The 7087-nt window shown below is 47.2% G+C and overlaps 1 non-coding gene across 1 annotated transcript; it reads left to right on the plus strand.

Moving 5' to 3' along the window:
* The first annotated feature begins 4189 nt into the window (after positions 1–4189).
* Positions 4190–4261, plus strand: TRNAT-GGU (transfer RNA threonine (anticodon GGU)). Its single transcript has one exon. It is a non-coding gene; the product is annotated as a tRNA-Thr (tRNA).
* The last annotated feature ends 2826 nt before the right edge of the window (positions 4262–7087 follow it).

The following is a 7087-nucleotide window of genomic DNA, read 5'->3' on the forward strand; positions in this document are numbered from 1 at the left end:
AAGGGATTTTTGAACTTATGAAGCTGCCTTCTACTGAATCAGAGCCTGGGTCCATCAAAGTCAGTCTTGTCTACTCAGACTGGCAGCGGCTCTCCAGGGTCTCAAGCGGAGGTTTTTCACACCTATTTGCCTGGACTCTTTTTAGTTAGAGATGCCAGGGATTGAACCTGGGACCTTCTGCTTACCAAGCAGATGCTCAGCCACTGAGCGACCTTCCCTCTCGTAAAGGGAAACTCCATAGTGCTGAACATATAGGAAGATATGAAGCTGCCTTCTACTGAATCAGACCCTGGGTCCATCAAAGTCAGTCTTGTCTACTCAGACTGACAGCAGCTCTCCAGGGTCTCAAGCTGAGGTTTTTCACACCTATTTGCCTGGACCCTTTTTTGGAGATGCTGGGGATTGAACCTGAGACCTTCTGCTTACCGAGCAGATGCTCTACCACTGAGCCACCGTCCCTCCTTTTTGTAGGAAAAGCCCAGAGGGACTCATTTGCATATTAGGCCACACCCCCTGATGGCACCATTGTTTCTCAAAGGGCTTTTTGCGGGAAAAGCCCACCAGGAACTCATTTGCATATCAGGCCACACCCCCTGAGGTCACCAGTGTTTCACAAAGGGCTTTTTGTAGAAAAAGCCCAGCAGGAACTCATTTGCCTATTAGGTCACACCCCCTGAGGTCACCAGTGTTTCACAAAGGGCTTTTAGTAGAAAAAGCCAAGCAGGAACTCATTTGCCTATTAGGTCACACCCCCTGAGGTCATCAGTGTTTCGCAAAGGGCTTTTTGTAGGAAAAGCCCAGCAGGAACTCATTTGTATATTAGGCCACACCCCCAAAGTCACCAGTGTTTCACTTAGGGCTTTTTGTAGGAAATGCCCAACAGGAAACCATTTGCATATTAGGCCACACCCCTGACATCAAGCCAGTCAGAACTGCGTTCGTGCTCAAAAAAAAGCTCCGGATCCTAAGCAAAGTTAAAAAGGTAAAAAGGAAACAGTAGTCCCCTGCGCAAGTACCGAGTCGTTACTAACCCATGGGGTGACGTCACATCACGACATTTTCTTCGCAGACTTTTTATGGGATGGTTTGCCATTGCCTTCCCCAGTCATCGACACTCTCCCCCCAGCAAAGTTGGGTACTCCTTTTACCAACTTCAGAAGGATGGAAGCCTGAGTCAACCTAGAGCCAACTACCTGAACCCAGCTTCCGTGGGGATTTGAACCCAACCCTTAGGCAAACAGCCCCCACTAGACCACACTGTCTACTCAGGGTGAAAACAGTTTTGGGAAAAGTTTCAGACAAGGAAATGGTGCTCGGGAGGGAAGAGTTAACTTCTCCATGCTCAGCGCTAGGGCCCCAATCCACCCTCTGTCTAGAGCCTTTGCACACTGGAATCACATATGTGGGAGATTAAAGTCTATCAGCAGCCTTACACACCAACACAATGAGGGGGTGAGGGACGGGCTTTCAAAATACCTGACGAAGGGGGTTCTGGCTCTCAAAACCTTATATCCTGAAATTCTTTCATGTTATTTTTAAAATCATGATAATGACCAGAATTAGTCCCTCCACAAATAACCAGGGTCCTAAGCGATACCTGCATGAGAACAGAGAAGGTGGAATGCAAGTCAAACTACAGATTTGGGGTTTTAAAGAAGTTGGGTCTGAATTACCCAGACACAACATCGCCCTGAAATTTTTTGTCGGATCTCTAAGTTGCTACTGAGCGGCTATCCTTTGAAATATCTGGGAGAGTCTTGCGCATTTCTGTAGCCACAGTTCTTTTCATTAATAAACGCATAGTTGTCTCTCTCCCTCACCGCCCCCCACCCCAAAGGACTGGTTAAATTTTAATGCTTCCCAATGAACTAAATATGTTGAACACTCTTACAAGGAACAATACCAGAGAAATTGGATTGGATTGTGAAAGTTTTATCGTGGTGTGAGATGGACAAACTAACTAAAACTTTAAGAGACTATGACTTAGATTTATTCCAAAAGGAGTGGAAGAAATTCAAAGGATATATGGAGAAAGAGTGGACCGTAAAAAGACATTGGACAATTTTTTAGTATTAATCAAAAGTATTATATTTTGATAGATTAGTGGTACCTTTAGAATTAAATGCAAATTTATAATTTTGGGGAAGTCAATATTGGAGGGAGGGGGGGTGAAATATCATATAGTTTAGTATAAGGAGAAAAAAGATAATTAAATATTGTAACCATGTGTTATTAATAAATTGTTAAAACACAATACGTTGAACACTCTTTCACAAACGGAGACTGGCACAATTAAAAAGTCTCTCCCCCTCCCCCCCTCTCGCACACAGACAATTTTGCTCCCATCCAAATCCTGCCAAGTCCCCGAGAACTCCACTCCACTGGAAAGTGTTCTGGCAAAGACAGGAGCTTACATAAGTCCCGACCTTCCTGTATCCTAACGCTGAACGTCCTAAAATCTGATAGGTTTTGACAAGTGCACATTCATGTCAAAAATCCCGGAGGTGTTTTGTCAGTGTTTGAAAATCTGTATTTCCTCACTTGTCAGATGTTCCTCGACAAAGGCTGAAGAATCGCATTCGGAGACCGAGGTCTCTGGGAGTCACGCAGCGGTTCAAAGAAAATCGCAAGCCAAAAGCGAATCCCTTTTATGCAGTACCAATCAAAATAACATGCTTTCGAGTTCTTCCAGAACGTTTCTATCAGACCAGACACTAACGATGGAGAACTTCGGATTTTTTTTTTTAATGCCTTACAGAGGGTGCAAAATAATTATAGTCGTCAAAAAGCTCTCGCAATTAGGGGAACACAAAAAATCTTTTATTCCCATCCCCTTAACTTCCAGCATGAAGAAGGGTTATGGAGAATTCAAAAGCTCACTCGTGGCTTTTGTAAAACAAAGTTGGGAGTCCAGTATAGCACCTTTAAGACCAACACAGTTTTTCATGTGCTAAAAGCACACTTTGTCAGACAATGAAATGGAGTATGATTAGGGGGAGGTGTTTGTGAGTTTTCTGCATTGTGCAGGGGGTTGGACTAGATAACCCTGGAGGTCCCTTCCAACTCTATGATTCTATGATTCTGTGAATTAGCAGCGCTACATGTAGCTTGTGGTGACATATAGCTACATGTGCTTAACTCCAGGGGTGGAATTCTAGCAGGAACTCCTTTGCATATTAGGCCACACACCCCTGATGTAGCCAATCCTCCAAGAGCTTACAAAAAAGACCGTTGTAAGCTCTTGGAGGACTGGTGACATCAGAGGGTGTGACCTAATATGCAAAGGAGCTCCTGTTAGAATTCCACCCCTGCTTAACCCTACTCACAAGCCGCATGCAGCCGTTCTAACTGTACCCCATTTCATCGTCTGATGGAGTGTGCTTTTACCACACGAAAGCTTACATTCTAAATAGAACTTCATCTACCACAGCCAAGTCCCACGAGTTATCTGGCATCCATGGCTAAGGCTGGTAAAACAGGAGGCCCGCGGACAATTTTTCTAGTTATCACTGGCAATAGCTGACCCAACAGCGGTACTTTTTAAGATGGAAGGACTCCGGGATCTCCATTGATGGTGGCTCAGTGGTAGAGCATCTGCTTGGTAAGCAGAAGATCCCAGGTTCAATCCCCGGCATCTCCAGCTAAAAAGGGTCCAGGCAAATAGGAGTGGAAAACCTCTGCTTGAGACCCTGGAGAGCTGCTGCCAGTCTGAGTAGACAAGACTGACTTTGATGGAACGAAGGTCTGATTCAGTAGAAGGCAGCTTCATATGTTCATATGTTCACAAGGAATGGAGGCAACTTTAAGGGAGGGATGGTGGCTCAGTGGTAGAGCATCTGCTTGGTAAGCAGGAGGTCCCAGGTTCAATCCCCGGCATCTCCAGCTAAAAAGGGTTCAGGCAAATAGGAGTGGAAAACCTCCGCTTGAGACCCTGGAGAGCTGCTGCCAGTCTGAGTAGACAAGACTGACTTTGATGGAACGAGGGTCTGATTCAGTAGAAGGCAGCTTCATATGTTCATATGTTCACAAGGAATGAAGGCAACTTTAAGGGAGGGGTGTTAGGTCAGTGGTAGAGCATCTGCTTGGTAAGCAGAAGGTCCCAGGTTCAATTCCTGGCATCTTCAACAAAAAAGTGTCCAGGCAAGTAGGCGTGGAAAACCTCAGCTGGAGACCCTGGAGAGCCATGAATGGGGCTGTGGCTCAGTGGTAGAGCATCTGCTTGGTAAGCAGAAGGTCCCAGGTTCAATTCCTGGCATCTCCAACAAAAATGGTCCAGGCAAGTAGGCGTGGAAAACCTCAGCTGGAGACCCTGGAGAGCCATGAATGGGGCTGTGGCTCAGTGGTAGAGCATCTGCTTGGTAAGCAGAAGGTCCCAGGTTCAATCCCCGGCATCTCCAACTAAAAAGGGTCCAGGCAAGCAGGTGTGAAAAACCTCAGCTTGAGACCCTGGAGAGCTGCTGCCAGTCTGAGTAGACAAGACTGACTTTGATGGAACGAGGGTCTGATTCAGTAGAAGGCAGCTTCATATATGTATATGTATATACGTTCATATGAAGGAAGCATTGACTCTCCAAAGCTTCTACAAAAATCTTTGAGGTTGCTCCTGGATTCAAACCTAGGCTGCGATCGCACACACTCAAGAATGCACTTTCCAACTGGTTTTTTATCCAGTTCACACAGCAAAATCCAGTTGGGAAGTGCACTGAAAGTGAATTGGAAGTGCATTCTTGAGTGTGCGCGACGGCAGCTTCGGGTTGTTCTATACGCAGTTTGGGTTGTTCTATACACTACGCATTGCAGACACTATGAAACCATGCATCGGAGCGAAGTATCTGGTCTGATTTACTCCTTGAAAAGGAAATCCGCAGCAGCTGGAGGGAGGGGAACCCCCCTCTGCATTCCGGTCTTATTTTTTTTTTCATAGCTAAATAACACCTTCATCGTAACACCCCTAGGATTTCAGAGCAGTCGCTTAATCAGTACAACGTACGGCACGGTTTTGCAATCAAAAGCTCTGAAAAAGGCAGACTAGGAGGTTTCTCCGGAAAGCCAAAGCCCCGTCTCCGGGTTGCTTCAGACAGGAGAAAGAGACTGATTTTTGAAAGTGTCGGACGCGGTCCTCCATTTGTGTTACTTATCGATACCTGGTCCAATTCCTGGCAGTGCCCGCATCGCAGCTTCCAAAGCGTACTGCAAAACCAAGCTTCACCAATACCGTTTCCAGCAACTGATTGCGCAAATTGCAGGATGATTGCCTGTGCCTGGGCCATGTCACGGTTTCCTGCGGCAGCCCACAAGATTAAAAAAGCCCTCTAGATAAAGTTTATCAGTTTCCTGAAAGAGGTGGAATAAAACAAGAGTCCAGCGGCAGCTGATGGTCTTTAAGGAGCCACCGAGTTTCGACACACACTAACACAGCCGTTCCCCTCTTTGCAGCCACAGGGAGGTCTCCGAGATGGCCACTAAAACCATGCAAAATTTAATTAAGGAGCACGTTTCGATTCTACCGCCAAGCTCAAAGCAGCATACGCAGTTCTCCCCTTTCACAATGTTCCTGCAAGGCGGATGAAGTCGAAAAGAGAGTACGCACTTTATGAAAGACTGAATGTTTGAACTCTGGTCTCTCAGACTGGACTCCTGACAGCGTACCGGTTGTCCTGTTGATTAGCAGCAATAGTGGGATGGTCACCGAGTATAGCCCTATTGACCTTCAGTCGAAGAGCCAGATTCGAGTCCAGCCGGCACCTTCGAGACCAAGAAGGGACAAAGGGAGCCTGGACTCTCAAAAGCTCATACTTCCAAAATCTTATTGGTCTCTAAAGCATGACTGGATTCCAATTTAGGGCTCATAGGATCACATGCCACCCTATACCACTACTGTCCTACAGTCTTCTACTAAACCTCCCCTAGAAGACAGAAAAAGATACTGGATTTATATCTCATCCTTCGTTCTGAATCTTAGAGTCTCCGAGCGGCTCACAATCCCCTTTACCTTCCTCCCCCCACAACAGACACCCTGTGAGGTAGGTGAGGGTGAGAGAGTGCTTGCAGCAGCTGCCCTTTCAAGGACAACTCTGCAAGAGCTATGGCTGACCCAAGGCCATTCCAGCAGCTGCAAGTGGAGGCATGGGGAACCATACCTGGTTCTCCCAGATAAGAGTCCACGCACTTAACCACTACACCAAACTGGCTCTCTATTAGAGCTACGGCTGACCCAAGGCCATTCCAGCAGCTGCAAGTGGAGGAGTGGGGAATCAAACCCGGTTCTCCCAGATAAGAGTCCACGCACTTAACCACTACACCAAACTGGCTCTCTATTAGAGCTACGGCTGACCCAAGGCCATTCCAGCAGCTGCAAGTGGAGGAGTGGGGAATCAAACCCGGTTCTCGCACATAAGAGTCCACGCACTTAACCACTACACCAAACTGGCTCTCCATTAGAGCTACGGCTGACCCAAGGCCATCCCAGAAGCTGCAAATGGAGGAGTGGGGAATCAAACTTGGTTTTCCCAGATAAGAGTCAGTGCAGTTAACCACTACACCAAACTGGCTCTCTATTAGAGCTATGGCAGACACAAGGCCATTCCAGCAGCTGCAAGTGGAGGAGTGGGAAATCAAACCTGGTTCTCCCAGATAAGAGTCCATGCACTTCACCACCACACCAAACTGGCTCTCCATTAGAGCTACGGCAGACACAAGGCCATTCCAGCAGCTGCAAGTGGAGGAGTGGGAAATCAAACCCGGTTCTCCCAGATAAGAATCCGCAGACTTAACCACTACACCAAACTGGCTCTCTATTAGAGCTACGGCTGACCCAAGGCCATTCCAGCAGCTGCAAGTGGAGGAGTGGGGAATGAAACCCGGTTCTCCCAGATAAGTCAGCGCACTTAACCACTACACCAAACTGGCTCTCTATTAGAGCTACGGCTGACCCAAGGCCATTCCAGCAGCTGCAAGTGGAGGCATGGGGAACCATACCTGGTTCTCCCAGATAAGAGTCCACACACTTAACCACTACACCAAACTGGCTCTCTATTAGAGCTACGGCTGACCCAAGGCCATTCCAGCAGCTGCAAGTGGAGGAGTG

This window comes from Heteronotia binoei, chromosome 10 (assembly GCF_032191835.1).
Source record: "Heteronotia binoei isolate CCM8104 ecotype False Entrance Well chromosome 10, APGP_CSIRO_Hbin_v1, whole genome shotgun sequence".
NCBI classification, from domain to species: Eukaryota; Metazoa; Chordata; class Lepidosauria; order Squamata; family Gekkonidae; genus Heteronotia; species Heteronotia binoei.